The sequence below is a fragment of the Crinia signifera genome, chromosome 3 (assembly GCF_055691185.1).
Source record: "Crinia signifera chromosome 3, ASM5569118v1, whole genome shotgun sequence".
Taxonomy (NCBI): Eukaryota; Metazoa; Chordata; class Amphibia; order Anura; family Myobatrachidae; genus Crinia; species Crinia signifera.
In genome coordinates this window covers 323531905-323559407 of record NC_139219.1, presented here as the reverse complement: position 1 = coordinate 323559407, position 27503 = coordinate 323531905, and the positions used below count along the sequence as shown (strand labels likewise).

At 45.2% G+C, this 27503-nt stretch overlaps 2 long non-coding RNA genes across 2 annotated transcripts in view; one reads left to right on the top strand and one right to left on the bottom strand.

Moving 5' to 3' along the window:
* The window catches only part of LOC146064859 (uncharacterized), an 82163-nt gene that overhangs the window by 28282 nt on the left and 26378 nt on the right, over positions 1-27503 (top strand). The window lies entirely within an intron of this gene.
* LOC146064861 (uncharacterized) overlaps positions 26674-27503 on the bottom strand; it is a 34713-nt gene continuing 33883 nt past the window's right edge. Inside the window, exon 3 of the long non-coding RNA XR_014471864.1 lies at positions 26674-26890. This is a non-coding gene — a long non-coding RNA (uncharacterized LOC146064861). The remainder of the gene's footprint in view (positions 26891-27503) is intronic.

Below are 27503 nucleotides of genomic sequence, written 5' to 3'. Positions count from 1 at the left end.
GCTGTAACGTTTTTTCCCCATAGGATAATATGGAACCCATCAATTCCGACCCCCACCCGGTTCCGACGGCTGCCAGTTCCCCCCCTGGCATCATAGAAGCTTGTGGTTGATCTCATTCAATTCCAAATCGCTGGGCCTTCAATATGATACCAGGCTGGTCCATATCGGTCAATCAGTTCCAGAGATATTATGTGTAAACTAATTTTTTTTATTTTTGAAATGTAATTTCATGTCTGTTCATGTTCTTTGAGGGCAGATTACTCTGGAGCCAAACGTTTCAGTTTCACTGGACCAAAATCATTCAAAGCCCACTCAAAAGTTCTTCAATATGATACTTGTCTCATGTAAATGGATCAGTTGGTTCCGAAGATATAGCCGGTTAAATAAGATAACTAGTTAAAGGGAGGGAGGGGTGGTTTTCTCTCCCCCTCACACAAGAAAATGCAAGGACTAGGCTGGTGTAAAAGGGCCAACCTGGGAATGCATTCTCTGGTGTGAAACGGGTATTATTTCAAATAGCCTGGACCTGCAGTGCTCTGAATACAGCCAGGCTCTGCCACTGTCAGTGGCTATCACTTCTGCCTGGCGGCGACTGTCCCCCATTTACCGCGAGCATGTATTCCCCTTGGCAATGAGCATGTAATCCCACATGGCAATGAGCATGTAACCTCTGGCAATGAGCATGGAACCCTTGGCAATGAGCATGTAGATAAGCAGCACTTATGTAGCATAATTTTTGATAGGCATTATGGTGTTTGACATAATACATAATGGATATAATGGCGTGTAACTTAACGTGTAATGGACATTATGGTGTAAATGTTTAATGCGCACCTTTGGTGGACAATGTCCCTGTTTATGAAACGTATTGTGTATTTTGGCTTAATCTGTGTGGCATTATGTGAATTCTGGCTCAATCCGTGTGGCATTATGTGAATTTTGGCTCAATTCGTGTGGCATTATGTGAATTTTGTCACAATCCGTGTGACATTATGTGAATTTTGGCTTAATATACATGTGGCATTATGTGAATTTTGGCTCAATACGTGTGGCATTATGTGAATTTTGGCTCAATCCGTGTGGCATTATGTGAATTGTGGCTCAATCCGTGTGGCATTATGTTCATTTTGGCTCAATCCATGTGGCATTATGTGAATTTTGGCTCATTCCATTTGGCATCATGTGTAAGGGGCAAGTATAATGGGGTCTAGTATCTTGTTGCATAATGTGTAGAAGTTGTATATGGTGTTGTACACTACACTCAAGGACACGCCCCCTGTTGAGTGGCCACACCACATTTTACGGAGCGCGCCTTCGGCGCGCGCAAAACTACATCCTTCACTTTTGTCACCATGGTGGGCCTGCGTACTTTAAATGCCCGGGCCTTTTTTTAATCCCATTCCCACCCTCTCTCTGCTGCGCTCTTAGCATGTACACTGGCACCACTAACACCGCCGCCCCCCCCCCCCCCCCACACACACACACACCTAAACCCTCTTTTATCATGGTGCCCCCCCTGTCATTTTATCCTGGATCCGCCCCTGCATACACAGCGCTGTGTACACCTATTATATACTGACACACAGCACTGTGTACACCTATTATATACTGACACACAGCGCTGTGTACATCTATTATATAAACTGACATACATACACAGTGCTGTGTACACTGACATACATACACAGCGCTGTGTACACCTATTATATACACTGACATACTGTACATACATACACAGCGCTGTTTACACCTATTATATACACTGACATACATACACAGCGCTGTGTGCACCTATTATATAATCTGACATACATACACAACGCTGTGTACACTGTACACTGGAGGACCTTGGATTGGGTGAAAATATCTGCAGATGGGTAGGGAATTGGCTATGTAATAGAGAACAAAGAGTGGTTGTGAACAGTGCCGTATCAGATACAATACCAGTACTAAATGGAGTGCCCCAGGGTTCGGTTTTAGGGCCCATTTTATTTAACATTTTTATTAACAATATTGGGATGGGGTTACTTAGCAATGTATCCATCTTTGCAGACGATACAAAACTAAGCAAAGTTATTAAAACATCAGAAGATGTCGCCACGCTTTGAAAGGATCTTGCAAATCTAGAGGAATGGGCTAAAAAGTGGAAGATGAGGTTCAACGTGGATAAGTGTAAGGTTATGCACCTTGGGAGACACAACCAGTGTGCAAGTTACAACCTTAGCGGAGAGGAATTGGGTATTTTAATACTAGAAAAGGATCTAGGAGTCCAAATAGAGAGCAAACTAGGGTGTAGTGCTCAATGTAATGTAGCAACAAAAAAGGCCAACAAAATTTTAGCATGCATTAAATGGGGCATGGAAACTAGGGACTCAAGGGTAATATGCCACTGTATAAAGAATTGGTAAGACCGCACCTCGAATACGGTGTACAATTCTGGGCCCCGCACTATAAAAAGGACATCATAGAATTAGAAAAAATCCAGAGACGAGCAACAAAGCTTATTAGGGGAATGGAGAATTTAAGCTACGAGGAGAGATTATCAATTTGGGACTATTTACATTAGAAAAGAGACGTTTAAGGGGGGACATGCTCAACATGTACAAGTATATCAGGGGCCAATATAAGGAACTGTCAAACACCCCTTTTACTACTAGAAAGGAGTCTAGGATGAGAGGGCATGAGTATAGATTAGAAGAACAAAGATTTTGTTCAGCTAGAAGAAAAATTTTCTTTACAGTCAGAGCAGTCAAACTTTGGAACTCTCTTCCTGGAGAGTTGGTGTCGGCAGACACTATGGGCGGTATTCAATGAGCCTGATTCGCCAGGTTTTTATGGCGAATTTGTGCTGTTTGGCGAATTTTTGACTAAAACGGTGAATCACCCTATTCAATGACCAGATGGCGAATACATTTGATGTTTTTTTTCGCCATGATTCACCGAGTAGCAATCGCTATCTTTTTATGGTGAAGTGGAATGTGAACTTTTAAAATAAAGTGTTTTGTTTTTTACATTTGGTGTAAAAAAATCAGGAATTGTATTCTGAGGGAGGGGCATGCTATTTTTATTCATGTGCTGTAAGCACATGAATATATATTTAATTTAAAAAAATATATATATTTTTTTTTTTACACAGCAGCCAGCAGGTGGCGCCGGAGCCGAGCCGCTCATTAGATATTCATATATTCACTGCACCCGATCGTTACATATGCACGATCGGGTGTAGTGAATATACCCGGTCCCCTGCTGGCACCCCCGGGGGCCAGCCTGTGCTGCCTGGCACCCGGGGAGCCCACCTCCCCCCCACATACGCTCTGGGGCAGGCAGAGAGACTTCCATCTCTCTGCCTGCCACCGTCCTCAGGCTCCCTGCGGCGTTCGCCGCAGGAGCTCATATTCGCCGGTCAGGGGCAGCGAGCCCCTGACTCGTTGAATACCGGAGCCGGCGAGGCTCCGGAACGTGGCGAATGTGCAGCGAATCCTAAAAAGGATTTGCTGCACCTCGCCGGTATTCACATTGAATACCGCCCTATAAATACGTTCAAAATAAGGTTGGACAAACACTTATTGGTTAAAAACATCCATGGGTACATATGAGAAATATAATCTGTCTTTAAAATATCAGAACACACTATACAGCAATGGATAATCTTTTATAACATCCTAGGTTGAACTAGATGGACGCAAGTCTTTTTTTCAGCCTTACCTACTATGTAACTATGGCCCTTATTCTGGTTGGTGCGTACATTCCCGTATTCTTACGGAGCGGACCGCATGCCACGCTGTGCGGACATCGTCCGTAGAAACGCCCACCGAGCTTCCGCATTCGGACGGACTCACTCTTTAAGAACAGGGCGTGTTTACGGACGACATATAAACCTTGCGTGTGCGGTGGACACGCACAGATTCTGCACGGTCTTACAGCGTAAGCACGGTCTTACCGCGTTAGAACGGACGGGAACCTGGCCGTACGCACCGATGCGGTGTATTAACGCACAATTCAACACTCTTCTCAGAACACCCAAATCTGTCATATGACCCACTTATGCAATTAGGCAACCTCATTCAAAACGGATTGATTTTAATAGTCATCGATTATTTATCTAATTGAAGATTAAACACTTTACTACCACTTTACATTAACCCTTTCATCATGCTAAGTTCACAACATTCTTTGTATGCATATTACATCATCAATTATTCTTCACCCGCAAACACACACATACAAATCAACACACTATGTACATCTTTACATTATCCTTCACTTGCAGCCAATTTTATGCACTAAACCCATCTATATATACTGTATATCCCTTTTGCACCATACATAAATAAACACCACTATTTACACTTCTATACTTATATGTATACTTATGCTGTAAAATTATACAATAACACACAGACCACTTATAACTTTAACTTGAAAAATTTATTTACACATTTGAAAATGTAAACACAAAACAGGTTCACACCAGGAGGTCGCAGACATGCTTCACCTCTTCGGCCATAAGCACAAGGTGCTGGTGAAGTCTGAGGAGGGCCCCTCGCAACCCCCCGCCTTCATCTGTTAAAGGGGGATAAACATAAATTATGCTAATCATGTCGACCTTGTACTGTCAATCCTAAGTACCTACAGCATGCAAAATCATACATACAAAAAATTACATAGCCAATACTGTTTGTAATGGTAAAAAATAAAATGGGCCCACACACACACACACACACTGGCTTACACTACTGAATATGTGACTGATAAAAATCTCCTGCCTTACCAATAACCAATCTACTAGAAAGCTACATCCAATACAACATGCCACATTTTGCCATACATATTTACCTGCATGTCACTGCTTAATAGCTAAACTGCATGATAGATAGATAGATACATACATAGATGGATACATGGATGGATGGATGGATGGTTACATGGATGGATGGATACATGGATGGATGGATACCACATTTAAAGGCTAGCCTAGTCCCTCTACCCCTTACTTCCGGATTCATAGTCACATTGCCAGATCGGTGAAGCTGCTGCACTAAGCCGCTTCCTTACACCAAATAGAAAGGCCCTCCATAAACAAAAACGCATCACCTACCTGAGGCTCTAGATTCCCCGTTTGCAGCTTGGGCCTATAACCCCTAAGTGTGTCTGTTGTAACCCACTTTTGTTTATTTATTAATAATACAGTAAAACACACTAGATTCACCAGTGGTACCTAACAAATAGTACTACCACCAATTATTAATGATGCCTTATGTTTACCTACCAATTCCTTCTTCCTCCACCACCTCGCATGCCTCCTCCTCTTCCACAACCTCCTCGGCCACCTCCTCGTGGCCCATAAACTCAGAGGCCACCTCCTCCTCGGCCACTTCGTCTGTGGCCTCCACCTCCACCATGTTTTCTGTGGCCTCCTCCTCGGCCACTTCTTGCACACCCTCCTCCTCGGCCACTTCTGTGGCCTCCTCCTCTGCCACTTCTGTGGCCTCCTCCTCCGCCACTTCTTCAGGGGGGCCTCCTCCTCCTGGGCCTCTTCACGGGCCCGTCTTGCACGGTCACGTGCTGTAAGGAAAATCAAAATGCAGAGTGTTAAATAAGTCACATGATTTGTTCATTCATCCTGCATCCCAAAAAATGACATATTACACACACATTACAGCATGTCAAACATGAGGTACCACACAGATAGAGTATGTCATGGTTAACTCATTATGAACCAGGTTACCTTATTGGGAAAAAAAAGGTCATGGAAGCATTAATGTACAATTGGCCATTTAATGTGTAAACACTTACATCGTGCAATGCTGGCCCTTATTTGCTGGAGCTTTTCGGGCTCCCGGCGCCTCAGATCAGACCATCGCCGCTTCAGCTGGGCGATGGTCCTGCGCACCTGGGCGATGGACCTGCGGGCAGCCGCATATGCTTGGCGCTTCTGGCGGTTGCTAATGAAGGGCCCCGCATGCCCCAGCATGGTCTCCATAGCAGAGACCAGTGCCCTCAGCTCCGCGGCAGAGAAAGGTGCTGCTCTGCCATAGGCCGCCATCTTAGCAATGGCACAATTCAAGCAATCATGTCCTGTGATTGGTTGTTCAGAGTGATATTTGGTATTAACTTTATTGTTCATTTTGACATTAACAGCGTGTATGCGCCACAACAGACGGCTAACCCATTGCATCGCAAAACTGCACTTGCTGTACCTTTGCATAGTTGAGCAGACCATGCCATTACTTAGGATCTCCTACACATACAGGGTGAAAGAAGATTGCAACCCAGTATATATAATCTATTACATTCACCAAACATGGGTGAAAACAACAGGTGAAATAGTCTGCATCACTAGCCACTTACACCTAACTCAACAAGTGTCACAAGTTTACTCGAATCCCTGCCTATTCAGCTCGGGAATTGGCTAGACCTAACGCAGAGGTGTGGAGTCTAACCGTGCCGAGGGTTTTCTGCCAGTGACCCCTCCAATTGGGATTTGGGCTTCTGCGGCACTCGACACGTCGGTCACGGTCCTCTGGTTAGGTTTCCCTTTATGAGCTGGAGGCTGGGAGGTGGGTAATATGGAGAAGCGGTCGTCTAGCCGGGTCGGTATCTATACGGTCAGTTAGGAGCCCAGGGGAGAGGCAAAGGAGGTCCAAGACAAGCCGGGTCATGCACGGGAGACACTGGTTGCGGTACACTGGGATGAGACGGGAGAATAGTCGAGAGCAAGCTGGGGTCATACACGGAGAAGTCACAGGCGGAGTACAAGGGGTTAAGCGGAAGAATCGTCAGTAACAAGCCGGATCAATAGTAGCAATAGAGACAAGCACTAAGGCACAGTAACGCTGGAGTAGGTGTGAGCCTATACTCTGGCGGGGTTTACCTGTCAGGGACTTCCTTTTATCCCTGCAGGTAAAACCCCTAATTTCCTGCCTGTCCCTTTAAAAGTTCATGAGAGCGGCGCGCGCGCCCCTAGTGAGCGCGCACCCGCCTGCCCGACAGAGCCCCGCTTCCTGTCTCCCTCGGCACCGCCGGGAGACCATTGCTGGAAGCGGGGACTCCAGCGCCCTGACCCAGCCAGCCCCGCACGCTGCCCCAGCCCTGCCGCCGTCGTTGCTGAGCCCGGAGGGGGAGCCCGCACCACCCACGCCCCCGGACCCGGTAAGTGACCACCGCGGTCCGGGAGGCTGTGACAACAAGGTACTAAACAGCTTTTTTATAGTGAAAGCTTTACAGCAGAAACATAGCAAATAGTGCCAGACCTTTTCCCAATATTAGGCCAGGGTGCCATGTGTACACTTACCTTCTACTGGGCCACACTAGAGATGTGGAATGAAAAGTAGCTAGCATCAAGGCTGAATTTGGAGACCTTTCACATGTGATTTGGATGCTAGCACTGATTACTATTGCCTAAGTTGTGGACCGGATTTACATATGGAATGGTTAGTGTCATTTGTACTACATACCAAACAAGTGCTCAGTACATATGTACATTCACATATACATTTCATGTCTGACCTCAGCTTTATTTGGTCATTGGAGTACAAATCTGCAATTACCTACTAAATCAGACTTACTAAGTTTGCCAGGTTTTTTTTTTTTCTGCAGCTAGGGGCGTGGCCTATGCGCCGCACGGTCGACGCTGCCGTACGGAATGCGGCCGTACGGAATGCGGCCGTACGAAACGCAGGGTGTCACTGATGTACGCCAATTACAGAAATAGGATATAAAGGTGTGTTAGACAAATGCAATGTTGTTGCAAACATGGCTGGCTCAGATACAGAGGAAGACCAGGTGTTGCAGGACCTGTTTGGCAACATGGACTCCAGCACCACCTATGTCCCCATCAACCCAGACCAGCCATTGGGAGAACAGCAGCCAGATGGGCCATCTACATCAGGCCAATCGGCAGCTGGCCCATCTTCAGCCTCAGCAGAATCATTGGGAACACAGCAGATGGCTTCCCAACAGAGTAGCCTGCCCAGCACTTCGAGTACAGCGACAGGTGGCCGTGGCCGTGGCAGTGGCGGTGCCAGTGGCCGTGGCCGTGGCCGAAATAGGGCAACAGAGGAACCAAGCACCAGAAACATGGCATTCGAAGCGCAGGAGCTTGCCATTCTGGTGCCCCGCGCACGGGATTGGATCGAGGGTCCACAGGACCGGTTGACACACACAAGGAGATGGAAGATCTGGGAGGACATAACGGCGGAGATTAATGCGGTGGCTCCACAAGTTCGTGAGGCGGAGCACGTTAAGAAGAGGCAAGTTCATGTGTGTTACATTTGAGCAGTACAAGACCAGTAATGTTTACATTAGATGTTAGATGGAGTTGGTCAATGGGCGGTCACGTTGCTTGGAGGCACAGACATGTTTGCCATGTCATTTAATTGATAGTTATTGTAGGGTGACTGTGGTTGTATCTTCTAAGGGTTGGTTTTCAAATTTAATATAATGTAAGTTTGGTGTCATGAGGCACATGTTGTAATCTGTTGCAGATTGCAATGGGTGCTACAGCAAACATGAGGAGTGACATGTATTAATATGTAAACTTTGATTGCAGGTGGCACGACTTTGACCCAGCGGTGGGAACACAGCCACACCTCTGGGGCTGGCCCCATGCCATCAAAGCTGAAGCTCACCCCCCTGGAAGAGATGGCAGAGTGCTGCATTGCAGTCGAGGAGGTCCGGGGGGTGAGCACCATGGACAGCGAGTCCCCAGCGGAAGTCATGGCTTCTTTGCTTGAAGGTAATTATTTGCAATGCCATAAGTAGCTGGTTCTAATTTTGCATGGAATGTGTTGTAATTGTAATGTTCTCTTTCACCAGCATCCCCACCGCTTGGTCAAGAATCTCTTGAGGAGGTTGAGGAGTCTGTGCCACCTGCCACCTGTACCAGGCCCGTGCAGCGCAGCAGCCACTGACCGAGGTTGAATTGACCAGGTGGGTGCAGGTGCTTGGCCATATTCAGCAGCAGGGAGAGTCGGCATCAGAGCGGGTGCGTAGGACCGAGGAGGTCTTGCAGGGTTTGGTCAGCAGCCACCAGAGTATCGCTGGGAGCCTGCAGGCTATGGCTGTCACCCAGCAATCAATTGCTGCTAGCCTGCAGGTGCTGTCTGATCAAGCCCTGCGGCAAAATGACCTCCTCCTCCACCATAATGAGCTTATGGTGGAGCTAGTTGCCAGCAATAAGGTCCTAATGTCATCCGTTTCTGGTTCATTCCCACCATCAGCACTCCCTGCTGCCAGAGGGGGAAGACCATCCCCCCCCCCTCCCCAGCATCTGCTCCACCTGTCCCACCATCTGACCGTGGCCGTGGCCGGAGAGCTGCTGCACGTGGCAAGGAGCCTGCCAGGGGCAAACGTGCCCACAGATGAACTTGTGTCCCCATTAATCTCCACCGTTATGTCTTCCCAAATCTTTCAATGAGCTGTGTGTGTCAGCTTCCTGTGTCCAATTCCGTGCCCAGGGTCACCACATTTGCCCTCGTTTCGAATGTCATGTTTGGTTCCCCTGTTGCCCTGTTTCGGCTACCATTACTGTGTGCTGTACTTGAAGTGTTGGTGCTATACTTTTGTTGTGAAGCCACCTGATGTGTTCCTAATGATTCTGCTGTGGCTATGTATGCATACCTCCCAACTGTCACGATTCCGTCGGGACAGTCCCGATTTTCGGGTCCTGTCCCGACGTCCCACCCGTGGCAGGCATTGTCCCGCTGCGGGGGGTGGCAGTTGGGAGACCCCCCAATCTAGTAGAATAGACGCTGTGCGCATGCGCACAGCATCTATTCTCGTATGAAAATGAGGTCGCGGCTAATTAGCATAAGCCGCGCCCTCATTAGCATATGCCCCGCCCCCTTTTCGCGGCTTTGCCGCGCGAGTGTCCCTATTTCCTCCGGACGAAAGTTGGGAGGTATGATGTATGTCTACAATACGGGCCTTATTCTGCTTGGAGCGTCCGGGCCGTACGCGTACGTCCCGGGGTTTTTCACGATCTGCGCATGTGCAAATACGCTAATGCGCCGGCGCGAACACTCCACAACGCTTACGGCCGGTGTCTCAACGTGCGAAAAAACCTGTACGCGAGCGTACGGGTAATGGGGCGGCATAGGGGCGTGTTGATGGGAGCGGCCGAAATAATGAGGGAAAATGGGCGTAAATATGGGCGTACACGGGGGTGTGCACCAGAAATGAGCGGTGCTACTACCGCACGATCGACTAAGGCACCGTTCGTTTCGGACACCAAACAGGCGGCATCCAACCGCCAGCTAAAACCACTCCTACAGATACCGCTTGCCAGCGTGCGCCTGAGTTGGCTAATTAACGCTGATTAGTACTTAAACACATACACCTGAATGTAATAAGCAATGCTGCAGTCTATTAACTCCAAACCATGATTTCACTGCCTGCAAGCCACACATGCAGCACGCAAACACATTGGAAGCTTATGTTTCTATACTTCTCCACATTTAAACGTTTGTTTAATTTAAGGTAAGAATCTTTTTATACGCTAAGGTAGGTATTTGATAAACAGACACATTCACTACCTGCTTTCATAGACTTTACGCAGTAGCACACTCAATCTACACAAGTCGACATGTGTCAACGTGTTCACTCTAATACTAACATAGGTTTTGTATTTAGGATACAATAACATAAACCACATCTAACACCTACAAAGGATGTTTCTGCAATGTTTGAAGCACATGACCACTATTTTCAACACAATCTTTGTATAGTACCCCAAATTATGACCTGTACCACTATCTCATCTGCTATGATTTGGATTTCACTACACTCTGGATGTAAGATGCCACCAATCACATTATTGCACTCTCATCTCTCTAACAAAGGATTCCTACATCTGCTTATGACACTGTCAAATCATATATATTTTAAAAGTTATGCATGTTTGTTCACAAGCTAATTTATCATGTTTGGCCCATTCACACATCTTTTTTTAGGGAGGACACATATGAATTCCTACACAAATGTACCTTTTCACCCTTGTTTGTCTGCCTCACCCACTCCATGAGGAAAGCATTGTTCTGGACCTGCTTTTACCTACTACTGTAGGAGCTACCTCACCTGCACACAAACTGCTTTCTCACCTATTAAGTTGCTCTGCACATGTGCTGACACAAACTAATTAGCAGGGAAAAGTTGGATAGGAACATGGGAATGGCCATGGAGAGGGTTACACATGGGAAACTTCCACCACACTTCAACAAATGTTCAAAAATACCCTGGTCAGTAAGTACACATAAATCTAGTATTTGTTTCACACAAGAAATGACACATACCACAATTTAGATTTAATTTGTAAAATAAATTTATTTGCTGTTCAGCATCACAGCTTGACACTTTAATGTGAGAAATCAAAAAAAAACAAATAAAATAGACACACAAATAATAAAACAGCCAGAACAAGAGGTTGCATATCTCCAAACATGTGTTACCCTGCAAATGCAATGGTGAAAGAAATGGGGACACCAGAATACGTACTGCAACAACCAGGGTGAATACTAAGCAAGATACACACCACCAAAAAAAATATCCTGCATTTGTAGAGGTCAAAATACGAACTTTCATGCCCATGGCACGCAAATGGATCGATGGGCAACTCAGGAAGCGGATGTCCAGTGCAATTTAAACCTTTGGCCTCCAACCACAGAGGAAGTGACCCAGGTCTCATTTGGGCCCTTTTTTGCCCCTTTTAGATGGGGCCTTGGGGACAGGGGCCTTTGGGTCAGCTGGCTTTCGGCGTCTTCCCCTAGTCGCCACAGGAGGGTCAGCCGAGGTGGAAGGTTGGGGAGCAGCTTGGGGTGGGGCAGCAGATGGGGGATTGTCCCTTAGGGACCTGGCGGTGGACAGCTGCTCCGCAATAAGTTCATTCTGGCGGCTGAGGTGTTGGCCAATGCTTAGCATGCCAGCCGCCAGAGTTTCATTAATGCGGTTCAACGCCTCAACCTGCAGCTGGTTTGTGGCCTTCCACTCCGCCAGAAAATCCGCCACCTGCTGCTGACGGATCGCAGCATCCACCCCTTGCTGCTCGATCCTGTCCAGCGTCACCAACAGGCTCTCACTCAATGTCTCCTGAGGCTGGGGCTGGGGGCGACGTCTTGGTGGAGGCTGGACCACCTGCTCCACCTGTGGCTCTGCAGAGGCCGATGCTGCCGGTACATCCTGACTTTCTGCTTCTGCTAGGATAAGAATTGAAAACAATGTCACCATCACATACGCAATAAAAAATATCTTTCTAAATACAATGCATTACTGTGACTTACCATCAAAAGCAGCAGCAAAGACCTCCACCGGGAGCTCACTGTCCATATTGGAGATCCCCCTGATCTCCCCCACATCGATCACGTCACAGGAGTCCAGCTCCAGGGGGGTAAACTCCAAATGGTCAGGCATAGGACCGCTCCCGGTGGACATGCTGTGGTTGTACCGGTCAGTCATCTTCCTCTTCAGGGCACTTTTGAAGTCAGTCCACCTACAAGTTTAAAAATACAAATATCACCATGAGATATGTGCACCACTGTGCTACGTGTAGGGTTACCACCTAGTCCCTTTAATTCTGGACACATGTTACTTACACAGGTTCTGTGGCAGTTTAAAATTAGGTGAAGTGGAGTCTTGAAGTCAGCCAGCCACAGAACCTGTGTAATTAATATGTGTCCGGAATTAAAGGGACTAGGTGGTACCCCTAGCTACGTGACATTTCCTAGTGTGGGTGATCTTTTGTGCCATGTGTGGCCAAATATTTCTTTGATGGACAAAACCATGTGCACTGCAGGTGAGGCAGGTGTAAAACCCCACCCAAATCTGATTATCTCTGCACAAGTAACACCTGCCTCACCTGCAGTGCACATGGTTTTGTCCATCTAAGAAATATTTGGCCAGAAAGAGTGAACTAGAATAAGGGCCTCAGTTCCTGCTGGAGACTGCTGAACAAATTGCCCTGACAAACACACTAACCTTTTCTTCACCGCGTCCCAAGTTCTGACCACTGGTGACACCTGGTTCACTTCCTCTGTGATCTTGTCCCAAAGGTTTCTCCTTGCACTGGCACCTGGCTTCCTGGTTGCCAATTCAATCCATTCGCGTGCCCTGGGCACGAGAATTCGCATTTCGGCCTCTACAAATGCAGGGTTTCTCCTTCTGGTGGTGGTATCCTGCTCAGTCATCACCCTAGATGTTGCAGCACGTTTTCTGGTGGCCCCAGCTCTCTCACCATGCACCTGCTGGGTCACACCTGTTTGGAGAGATGCAACCTCTTGTTCTGGCTGGCTGCTTGGCCCTTGTGGAGCTGGTGGAGGTTCACCAGGGCCTGTTACTGAGGGGCCCGCTTGATCTTGCAGGCGACTCCTCTCTTGGGCCCTCCTTCTCCGCTCCTCTTCCCTCTTCTGTAATGCTTGAAGCATGGATTCGGCTTGTGCTCTCTGCAGAGCGTCCTCTGCTGCTGAATCGTCAGAGTCAGACATGTTTGCAGCAATTGTGGGCTGCATCTGACTGAATATTTATATGTTAATCTCCCGCCACGAACAAGGGGGCGTATATTTTTCCCCGCAAGGTAGATGCAAATTTACGCCGATATTTCCCGCCGATAATTGCCGCTTAAATTACGCAGGTCTCAATGCACCTGATCAATCACCCGTATATGTATCTACACAGGTTGTGGAGCATTGTGGGCTACATCGTGAAATGTGTGCACCTGTCATTCCAATGATGAGTGTTGTCAGCTGGTATCTGTTGGAGTTCGTGTATGCTTTGTGAGTCACATTTCAAAACATCACGTTATAATGCTTTCCTTACATATGTAATGTGTATGAAATTGTCATACAGCAACATGTTGCATTGTGGCCCTTTAGGCAGCGTAGTTATAAGTAGAGGGTTGCGTGTATTATTTTCCGCCTACTGTATATACAGTACTCCTCCCCATGCATATCGCTGTATCGTGCCCCCTTTAAGCAGCGTAGTTATAAGTAGACGGTTGCGTGTATTAATTTCCGCTTACTATATATACAGTACTTCTCTTCATGGCAATTGGTGTATTGAGCCCCCTTTAAGCAGCGTAGTTAGGAGTAGACGGGGTGCGTGTATTATTTTCCGCACACTGTAAATACAGTACTTCTCTCTTCATTGAATGCATGCTGTTGGTTGTGGTGTGTATATCGGAACGGTCCGCGTAAGTTTCTATTCGCATCCAGTTTGTTAATATAAGAGGGATTAATAAAGTTAATACCAAACAAACAATTTTTTCGACCAATCAGCAAGCACCAAAAGTGATATATGTACCTGCAATTAATAACTGCGCCATTGCCAATATGACTTCTACAAGAGCCAGGCCCTTTTCTACATCTGAGCTTTTGGCCCTGGTGGAAGTGATGGATCGTCACCTGGGGCCCAGGGGCCCATATGTATCTAATGCGGACAAGCGGCGGGCGTATAATGCTGCCCGCCGCCTGATATTTTCCACAACCGGCGTCCGCAGAAGCCTGGGCCAGGTTGAGCGGCGCTGGTCCGACCTGCGCCGGCGGCAGCCGGTTCTACTCAGCAGCCTTCGCCGCCATATTGCCCGATGTAAGTTTTGATTACTAGTATGTCAGCGTTTTTTAGCAATGTTTGGTGTACTTTTTATAAATATGTTCCTGAGTATGGGGGTGTATATGGGGTGTATAGGGGGTGTATAGGGGGTGTATAGGGGGTGTATATGGGGTGTATATGGGGGGTGTATATGGGTGTATAGGGGGTGTATATGGGGTGTATATGGGGGTGTATATGGGTGTATAGGGGGTGTATATGGGTGTATAGGGGGTGTATAGGGGGTGTATATGGGGGTGTATATGGGTGTATAGGGGGTGTATATGGGGGTGTATAGGGGGGGTTTAAGTAGTTGATCAGTTTTTGGGTGTAGGATATCAAATAGTTTGCATGATAAATGTCTGAAATTTCACAGCAATGATAATTTTGAAGGTTATGAGCATGACTAATGTGAATTTTTCTTTCCCCCTTTTTTATGAAACCCAATCTTCGATTTCTATGCCATCAACATGAACATTTCAGCACGGGCAAGGGCGCGCATTGAAGCCCGGGAGCAGGCAGCCCGGGACCAGGCAGCCCGGGACCAGGCAGCCGAGGAGGAGGAGGAAGAAGAGGAAGAGGAAGAGGAGGAGGAGGAAGAGGAGGAGGAGGAGGAGGAGAAGAAAGAGGAGGAGGAAGAGGAGGAGGAGGAAGAAGAGGAGGAGGAAGAAGAGGAGGAGGAAGAAGAGGAGACCCAGGGTGCAGTTTTCACCCACACAATTTCCCCATCCCCCACCCCCTCCACAACCCCCACCCCCTCCACAACCCCCCCCCCTCCACAACCCCCCCCCCCCTCCACAACCCACACCCCCTCCACAACCCCCACCCCCCCCCCCTCCCCACCCCATTTCCAACCCCCCTACACCTCTCCACCACCCACCCCCAAACCTCTCCACTCCCCAGTAACACCCAGTACCTCGGGCCAAAGACCAGGACCATCCTCCTTGCTCCTGCCTTCCCCAACCACTCCACAGCCAACCAGCGGCGCCCAGGATGGCTCAAGTAGCCGTAAGTAAATAATGTGTCTAATGTTGACCTACACATTTCTACACATAAACAATCACAACAACCACATATGTGTATCCAACATCAACATTAGTTGCAACATATCACTGCAGGGCGACCATGAGGTGTGTCCTGTCCTTCTCCAGGAACAAGGGTCCCCTTGGTGGTTTTTTTGAGTGTGGCCATGCCTCACCCCTTGAATAATTGACATAACAGTACATCCAATGAGATATCCGACATTAGTGGTGTGGTAGTTATGTGGCTCCAGGTGTTGGGTAACTCCAGTTCCCAGCATGATGTGCAACACAGGGCCAGATTATAATGGAGGCGCAAGGGGTCAGTGCCCCTGGGACCCCCTCTAGCTAGGGGCCCCCTGTGGTTGTCATTTTTTTAAAAAAAAAAAGACAATGTTTAAGTTATGTTTTTTTTTTTTGCTAAATGTTTTGTGCATGGGTGGGGTAGTGCTGCAGCTTCACCTATCTGCCAATGTGACAATGATTTATGGTGCTGAGCATCGGGAGGCAAGGCACACTGATTGCACAAGTGTGCAGTGCATTTCTGGGAGTTGACTAAGTCCCATGACACTTTGCACCAGAGGACAGAGGCTGAGAAGTTTGTGCTGAGCTCTGATTGGTGGAGCTCATTACATACTTCTCAGGTCCATGGAGAACAGCAGCAGCAGCTTAGTCATAGGAGGGTTTTTAATCAGAGGCAGCACTAGGACTGTGAGGTCTCCTCCAGAGTAAGGGGCAGAGGGACAAACACAGGCTTTTCATGTGGTGTGTGTATATATATATATATATATGGTGTCTATTATTATTCCGAGTGCCGCCAACCCCCTGTCTATATATATATATATATATATATATATATATATATATATATATATATATCCCCTGCAGGTAACCATTGACCAAGTTTATTCTGCCTTTACTCTATGTTTTGACAGTATAATATTCGGCCATGCAGTGTGCGGCCAGTAATGACAAGTGCAAGGGGGCCCCCCGCTCTAAAGTACCCCGGGCCCCCCAAAGGCTTAATCTGCCACTGGTGCAACTTAAATGTAGAGATTGTTTTGGTAATAGTGTGTGAGGCCATGCGGATGCATGTTTTACAAACATAGCTGTAGGCCTATAATTTGTACAGCAATGTCCTAAATTTAAAATAGTAAGGAGTGCTTAAGCCACAACAATGTCATAACCCTTAAATAGCACAGGCTAATTGTGAGGTTAGAGGACAGTCCCCCAAAAACAAAGTACCAATTGGGATACAGCATACATTCATTGATGAAGGAGTAATTGAATTAATGTTATTTACTATGTACAGTATGTGTGTGTTAACATATTTTTTTTTAGTACTGTGTTTACAGCAGACCCATCTTCAATGTAGTTTAAAAATGTATGTGCCCTTCACACATAACTCACAACTTTTTATTATGTACAAATACAACAAACATTTGTGTATGTTATATATTAATTTTTTTTTTTATCCCTTCACTACAGACACTGAACAGCAGCAGGAGGAGGTGGCAGCCCTTATTCGGGAGATCTTCCTGACCCTTTTTTATTTGCAACTTCTTTTTGGCCTACTGGAGGCCCGCATTTAATTTTTTTTTATCCCCCCCCCCCTTATTATGTTTGTAATAAATAAAAGTTTATATTGTATTATAAATTGCCTGTGTTTTTAATAATAAATATGTTAGAGGGCTTGTAAGGATAGGTACATACAGATGTGTAATGTAAGTTATATTAGTAATTTGAGGTGAGGGGTAATGATTGATGTGTGAATGTGTGTGTTTTTGAGTAAAATAACACATAGTGAAAATGCATGAATGTTTAATGTTTTTCGATTAAAACATCACACATAACATCAGGGTAGGTATACATGTTACACATTTTGGACAAACTAATTATGGACATAATTTAGTACATATACAGAAACACCAACATAACTTGATTTAAAAGTAACAGCAATATGGGGACACATAGATAGTGATTAAAATGCCACATTAGAACATAACAAATATACATGTAATGTGGTTTAAAATGTAGTTTTATTAGGTCTTTATTAAGGTAGACAATTGAGTTAATAGAAAACAATAAGTGAATAACAAATAGATTAATTAATGAATTGTCAGATTAGTAGTTGAGAGGCAAGATTTGCAGGTCCATATATGTGAAGGGTATGCCAGCGTGCACGGACGTACGCTCACTCTCACGAGCGGTGACATAAGCTGAGTTTTCCATTGAAAACAATAGGGACCCGTCCGTGCAAGCTGGCGTACGCTCAGATCGCCGCAAGAAGGCGGTGGGGAGACGGAGGAAAGACGGCCGTAGACGGCGCCGTACGCTCAGTCGTACGCCAGTTGTCGGAGTGTAAGGGCTGGGCCGGCCGCGTACGTTGCCGTACGCTCATTTGTACACCACTCCCCTTCTACGTTATTTCTGTCCGTACGCAAGCGGCTGATTTGTGGGTGGACTTAACCCTAACGGCCGCGTACGGCTAGCGTGCGGTAATTGTGAACGTACGCACGTTTGGCCGCTCCGATCAGAATAAGGCCCTACATGTATTTATTATATATTATTTACTTGTATTCCTGTCATGGTACCTTTTATTTTGTGACGATTTCTAATTTATTTTATAAGTTCATGTAATAAATGTTTTTTTTTTCCCAAAATGTGTGGTTTAATTGATACATGTAGAAGTGACATGTGTATTTGTATTATTAATATTAAGTTGTGTTCATTAGTTGCAGTGTAAAAGTGTGTGAAAAGTGCAGCATATATGTGTGTGCTTAGTAATGGGATGCAGTTAATATCCCGGCGGTCGGGATCCCGGCGTTCAGAATCCCGACGCCGGAATCCCGACCGCCGAAATGCCGACACATTCTCCCTCCTGGGGTGTCCACGACACCCCTGGAGGGAGAATAAATTAGTGTGCCGAGCGTAGCGAGGCACCGGGCCCGCTGCGTGGCGAGCGCAGCGAGCCCGCAAGGGGGGGCGATCAACGTCCCCCCCTTGTCGGCATTTCGGCGGTCGGGATTCCGGCGTCGGGATTCTGTACGCCGGGATCCCGACCGCCGGGATTCAATACTGAATCCTTAGTAATGTTCCATTTAAGCTGCAATGGTTCCAATTGAAGCAGTGACAAGCGTGTAATTAACAAGTAATGAGTAAAGTAGGTGATTGTATTGTGTTCAGCTGACATTGGTTGAGGTGCGGCCGTCCTGATTAGGCGTTCCGATTGCCTAGCGCATGACCGAGTGGTGTCCGCAAAGCAATACTTGCTTATGGACACCGCATATTTCTTGCCTTTTTGTTCGCGTGCATTCGGTGTGCTGTGTGTACACCTATTATATATACTGACATACATACACAGCGCTGTGTACACCTATTATATACACTGACATACATACACAGCACTGTGTACACCTATTATATACTGACATACATACACAGCGCTGTGTACACCTATTATATACTGACATACATACACAGCGCTGTGTACACCTATTATATACACTGACATACATACACAGCGCTGTGTACACCTATTATATACACTGACATACATACACAGCACTGTGTACACCTATTATATACTGACATACATACACAGCGCTGTGTACACCTATTATATACTGACATACATACACAGCGCTGTGTACACCTATTATATACACTGACATACATACACAGCGCTGTATACACCTATTATATACACTGACATACATACACAGCGCTGTGTACACCTACTGTATTATATACTGACATACATACACAGCGCTGTGTACACCTATTATATACTGATATACATACACAGCGCTGTGTACACCTATTATATGCACTGACATACATACACAGCGCTGTGTACACCTATTATATACTGACATACATACACAGCGCTGTGTACACCTATTATATACTGATTTACATACACAGCGCTGTGTACACCTATTATATGCACTGACATACATACACAGCGCTCTGTACACCTATTATATACTGACATACATACACAGTGCTGTGTACACCTATTATATACACTGAAATACATACACAGCGCTGTATACACCTACTATATACACTGACATACATACACAGCGCTGTGTACCCCTTTTATATACTGACATATACACAGCGCTGTGTACACCTATTATATACTGACATACATACACAGCGCTGTGTACACCTATTATATACTGATATACATACACAGCGCTGTGTACACCTATTATATGCACTGACATACATACACAGCGCTGTGTACACCTATTATATACTGACATACATACACAGCGCTGTGTACACCTATTATATGCACTGACATACATACACAGCGCTCTGTACACCTATTATATACTGACATACATACACAGTGCTGCGTACACCTATTATATACTGACAAACATACACAGTGCTGTGTACACCTATTATATACTGACAAACATACACAGCACTGTGTACAGCTATTATATACTGACAAACATACAGCACTGTATACATCTATTATATACACTGACATACATACACAGCGCTGTGTACACCTATTATATACTGACATACATACACAGCACTGTGTACACCTATTATATACACTGACATACATACACAGCACTGTGTACACCTATTATATATTGACATACATACACAGCGCTGTGTACACCTGTTATATGCTGACATACATACACAGCGCTGTGTACACCTGTTATATACACTGACATACATACACAGCACTGTGTACACCTATTATATGCACTGACATACATACACAGCGCTGTGTACACCTATTATATACTGACATACATACACAGCGCTGTGTACACCTATTATATACTGATATACATACACAGCGCTGTGTACACCTATTATATGCACTGACATACATACACAGCGCTCTGTACACCTATTATATACTGACATACATACACAGAGCTGTATACACCTATTATATACTGACATACATACACAGTGCTGTGTACACCTATTATATACTGACAAACATAAACAGCACTGTGTACACCTATTATATACTGACAAACATACACAGCACTGTGTACATCTATTATATACTGACACACATACACAGCGCTGTGTACACTGATATACATACACTGACATACATACACAGCGCTGTGTACAGCTATTATATACTGACATACATACACAGCGCTGTGTACACCTATTATATAATGACACACATACACAGCGCTGTGTACACCTATTATATACTGACATACATACACAGCGCTGTGTACACCTGTTATATACACTGACATACATACACAGCGCTGTGTACACCTATTATATACTGACAAACATACACAGCACTGTGTACATCTATTATATACTGACACACATACACAGCGCTGTGTACACTGATATACATACACTGACATACATACACAGCGCTGTGTACACTGACATACATACACAGCGCTGTGTACACCTATTATATACACTGACATACATACACAGCGCTGTGTACACCTATTATATACTGAAATACATACACAGCGCTGTGTACACTGATATACATACACTGACATACATACAAAGCGCTGTGTACACTGACATACATACACAGCGCTGTGTACACCTATAATATACACTGACATACATACACAGCGCTGTGTACACCTATTATATACTGACATACATACACAGTGCTGTGTACACCTATTATATACTGACATACATACACAGCGCTATGTACACCTATTATATACTGTCATACATACACAGTGCTGTGTACACCTATTATATACTGACATACATACACAACACTGTGTACACCTATTATATACTGACATACATACACAGCGCAGTGTACAGCTGGTATATACTGATATACATACACAGCACTGTGTACACCTATTATATACTGACATACATACACAGTGCTGTGTACAGCTATTATATACACTGACATACATACACAGCGCTGTCTACATCTATTATATACTGGCATATACACACAGCGCTGTGTACACCTATTATATACTGACATACATACACAGCACTGTGTACACCTATTATATACTGACATACATACACAGCGCTTGGTACAGCTGTTATATACTGATATACATACACAGCGCTGTGTACACCTATTATATACTGACATACATACACAGTGCTGTATACACCTATTATATACTGACATACATACACAGCGCTGTGTACAACTATTATATACTGACATACATACACAGTGCTGTATACACCTATTATATTCTGACATACATACACAGCGCTGTGTACAGCTGTTATATACTGACATACATACACAGCACTGTGTACACCTATTATATACTGACATACATACACAGCACTGTGTACACCTATTATATACTGGCATACATACACAGCACTGTGTACACCTTTTATATACTGACATACATACACAGCGCTGTGTACAACTATTATATACTGACATACATACACAGTGCTGTATACACCTATTATATACTGACATACATACACAGCGCTGTGTACAGCTGTTATATACTGACATACATACACAGCACTGTGTACACCTATAATATACACTGACATACATACACAGCGCTGTGTACACCTATTATATACTGACATACATACACAGTGCTGTGTACACCTATTATATACTGACATATACACACAGCGCTGTGTACATCTATTATATACTGACATACATACACAGCACTGTGTACACCTATTACATACTGACATACATACACAGCGCTGTGTACACCTATTATATACTGACGTATACACACAGCGCTGTGTACAGCTATTATATACTGACATATACACACAGCGCTGTGTACAGCTATTATATACTGACATACATACACAGCGCTGTGTACACCTATTATATACACTGACATACATACACAGCACTGTGTAGACCTATTATATACTGACAAACATACACAGTGCTGTGTACAGCTGTTATATACTGACATACATACACAGCACTGTGTACACCTATTATATACTGACATACATACACAGCACTGTGTAAATCTATTATATACTGACATACATACACAGTGCTGTGTACACCTATTATATACTGACAAACATACAGCGCTGTGTACACCTATTACATACTGACATACATACACAGCGCTGTGTACACCTATTATATACTGACATATACACACAGCGCTGTGTACAGCTATTATATACTGACATATACACACAGCGCTGTGTACAGCTATTATATACTGACATACATACACAGCGCTGTGTACACCTATTATATACACTGACATACATACACAGCACTGTGTACACCTATTATATACTGACATACATACACAGTGCTGTGTACAGCTGTTATATACTGACATACATACACAGCACTGTGTACACCTATTATATACTGACATACATACACAGCACTGTGTAAATCTATTATATACTGACATACATACACAGTGCTGTGTACACCTATTATATACTGACAAACATACAGCGCTGTGTACACCTGTTATATACTGACATATACACACAGCGCTGTGTACACCTATTGTATACACTGACATACATACACAGCACTGTGTACACCTATTATATACTGACATACATACACAGCGCTGTGTACATCTATTATATACTGACATACATACACAGCGCTGTGTACAGCTATTATATACTGACATATACACACAGCGCTGTGTACAGCTATTATATACTGACATACATACACAGTGCTGTGTACACCTATTATATACTGACATACATACACAGTGCTGTGTACACCTATTATATACTGACATACATACACAGTGCTGTGTACACCTATTATATACTGACATACATACACAGCGCTGTGTACACCTATTATATACACTGACATACATACACAGCGCTGTGTACAGCTGTTATATACTGACATACATACACAGCACTGTGTACACCTATTATATACTGACATACATACACAGCGCTGTGTACATCTATTATATACTGACATATACACACAGCGCTGTGTACAGCTATTATAGACTGACATACATACACAGCGCTGTGTACACCTATTATATACTGACATATACACACAGTGCTGTGTACATCTATTATATACTGACATATACACACAGCGCTGTGTACAGCTATTATATACTGACATACATACACAGCGCTGTGTACACCTATTATATACTGACATACATACACAGTGCTGTGTACACCTATTATATACTGACATACATACACAGCGCTGTTTACACCTATTATATACACTGACATACATACACAGCGCTGTGTACACCTATTATATACTGACATACATACACAGCGCTGTGTACACCTATTATATACACTGACATACATACACAGCGCTGTGTACAGCTGTTATATACTGACATACATACACAGCACTGTGTACATCTATTATATACTGACATATACACACAGCGCTGTGTACAGCTATTATAGACTGACATACATACACAGCGCTGTGTACACCTATTATATACTGACATATACACACAGTGCTGTGTACACCTATTATATACTGACATATACACACAGCGCTGTGTACAGCTATTATATACTGACATATACACACAGCGCTGTGTACAGCTATTATATACTGACATACACACACAGCGCTGTGTACAGCTATTATATACTGGCATATCCATCGACTGTGTGCTCTCTGTATTGTCTTTAGAAGGATCTCTGTATTGTTAAACAGTCCTTGGAGTGATCTTTGTATTGTACAGATATCTGCACTGCACGGCCTAATTCTAAACATAAGAGTTGCTGCCATGCTGAGACTTGTAGTGCCACAAATGAAAGAGAACATTCTGGTGCGCACCCAAAGAACACTGGTATCCGAGTCATTATAATCTCTGCAATGTAACGTGGAGTAATATTTAGGTTCTTAGCACAATTGTTGGCAAAAAGTATGGACCCATCTTCCTTGGCCAGATGACATCATCAGGTGGACCCCTAAAGTTCACATCCAGAGCACAGGCCCACCCGGGCCGGTACATCCCAGGTGGCCCATGGCATTACACTAGTGAGAAGTAGCAGTGTAAAGGTGTTACACAAATAGCCACTTACTGCTAAATAGTGCAGCGTACACTAGTCCCACCCGTCCTAACCCCATGAGCGGTGGGTGTGGCTGGGGCAGGACAAACCTACCAGGGCAGGTAGGTGACTTTGCCCGTGCTGCACCCCTTCAGTGGAACGCACTCCCTCGCTCCATTAGACTCTCCCCGACCTTGCAAAGCTTCAAACGGGCACTGAAAACTCACCTATCCATCAAAGCGTACCCTTCCACTGCATAAACCAGATGGTTCTCCGACCCCTTGCCTGTTTACATCCTGCTATCTAACCACCACCCACTTGCTTGCACCTCTTGTAATCTGTCAGTCTCCCCTTCCTACTAGATTGTAAGCTCCTCCGAGCAGGGCCCTCTTCCCTCCTGTTGTCAAAGCCCTCTTCTCTTCACATGTCACTCACAGCTCTCCTTTACTCCAACACTCAGTGACCATCTTCGTCTGCATACTCCTCTCCATCATTGGCCTCAAGCCTCTAGTTGTATGTTGATTGAGTCCTCACTACTTACATTTAAGCTGTAATGTGTGTTGATCTGTGGCACTCTTTATTTGTACTGTATTTTTGTTATTTATTCAATGTTATGCCAAGCTTTATATCCCTGTATTGTTCCTTTGTACGGCGCTGCGAAACACTTGTGGCGCCTTATAAATAAAATTATAATAATAATAATAATAATAATAGTTTGTCCTGCCCCAGCAAAACCCACCACAGAATGTAGGAGCCCCCCCCCCCCCCTCACCTTTGCGCCGGTGTTTGTACGCCAAGCTCCCCTGCTGCCCCAGCCACCATTCACTTTACAGAAGTGACCGTAGGCGGCAGGCTCAGGGATGTTCGGGGTGGATCGGGAGGACTCGGCGCCTGAACTCCTGAGCACTCTGGAGTCTCCCCAAGCCGCCCGAACATCCCGAGCCTGCCGCCTGCGTCACTGCTGTGAAGTGAATTGCGACTGGCGTCTGAGGAAGCGGCAGGGGTCAGGGGAGCTCCAAAGTACGATCGCCGGAGCAGGGGGGGGGGGCTATAGAGGTGGTGCACCAGTGGTGCACACCTGGACACCACTGGCGCACGCCTTTTGCATATTAGTGGTATGCCCAGAAAATTTCCGGGACAGCCCGCTGTGGCAATTCCTGGCATACCGCCCCAGGGGTTAAACCCGATTTATCTTGTGTTCAATGGAAGTCGGATGTGATACATTGCGACTGCTAAAATGCACCTGCGTGGTGTCGCTGACGGCTGCACATATACGATTTATCTTACGTGCAGCACGTCCGTCCTCCGAACCACAAGCAAGTGACACCACCGGAGCGGATGTCCAACACATGCCATTTCACCCGGATTCTCAGCCTGATCCATAGATTAAGTATTACAATTATGAAGCCCCGAAGCAAGCCACCCAGGGGGCCCAACACTCCAAACCCTCCTACTGTATGCTTTCTATTATGTAAAGAGACCACCAGAATGTTTGGGTGCCGGACGGGTTCCCGACAGTCGGGATCCCTATAGGCATTTACCCGACGTCGGGATCCCAACTGTCAAAATGCCGACAGCCGGGTGCCCGACGGACACCCGCTATTTTCCCTCGTGGGGGTCCACGACCCCCATAGAGGGAGAATAGAATAGGTGGCTCACGTAGCGAGCCACCGTGCCCGCAAGGGGCTTTTTTGCGCTCGCCATGCTGTCTGACTCCGGGCTGTCGGGATCCCGACTGTCGGAGTCCCATACCACACCCGAATGTTTTTACTGCACAGAGGCCCATAGATTGATCCGTGTGTTCTTAGAATTGTATCTTTTTGAGATAACTTTCATATATTTCTTTAGCCGCAGAAAACCACACGCATCCCACTGATTCTTATGTCACAGCGCACTGGTAGAAAAGGTCACTGCTTGTTCCCAGGCCACAGTAGATTTATGAACCAGTTTGATATAATGTAGTGCATAACGGAAGACTGCCTTAATGATGTGGTTATAAGCAGGCATCTATGGGAATTTACTTAGTCACTGACTGTTACAATTAAAGATGACATCAGTAGGCAATGCTATACAGAGTGTCATGTGATCTTTCTGAGGGTGATACTGTGATGATGTCACATAAGTCCTCTCGGCTTTGTCGCCCAGTACTGAGCCCAGAAGCTGACTCTCTCCTGCGAGAAGTCACTGTTGATGTCAATCTCTGCCTGATTTCCTGTGGTCTCCCAGTAGAACAAGTTATTTCCATGAAAGGCGGAAGACTTCAGCGTTTTCATATCATGGATCTAGAGAGAATACAATACAGTATTCAGACTTTCATCGTCTTATAACATATAAAATAATATAGAAAGTAAATAACATTATGGCATTTTCAGCAATTGCGTGCGTACACAAGTTACGTATGCATGTGCTTTGCGTGGCGTACTACAGTATATATTTTGCATATATTTTGTTGAGCAAGCGAATTATGATATAATACTGTATGTTATTGCTGGGAAAAGCCATAAAAACACACATACAGCTGTAGACATTACCCTGCTGGCTGGTTGGGCCTGGTTCTTAAAATACGGGGGACCCCTAGTTATTTTGTCCCCCGTATTAAGGGAACCAGCCCTGACCCTGGAGCCTGGGGCAGGTTTTAAAAAAAATCGGGGAACCCTTATTTGCCGTGTTTCCTGATTTATTATTACCAGCCCCGGATCTTTCAGCCTTGTGCTCGTTACGATTTATTTATTTTTCTATGTTTTATTTTAACACTGCAGCCTGCACGGATCTGACTGATCCATGCAGACTGCCTAGACGAATTCGAATTCATATATACGGCCGCTAATACGAATCAATACGACATCGGAGGGTTACAAAGCAGTCATTTTTGGCTGAGACAGCCGTATGCAGTCG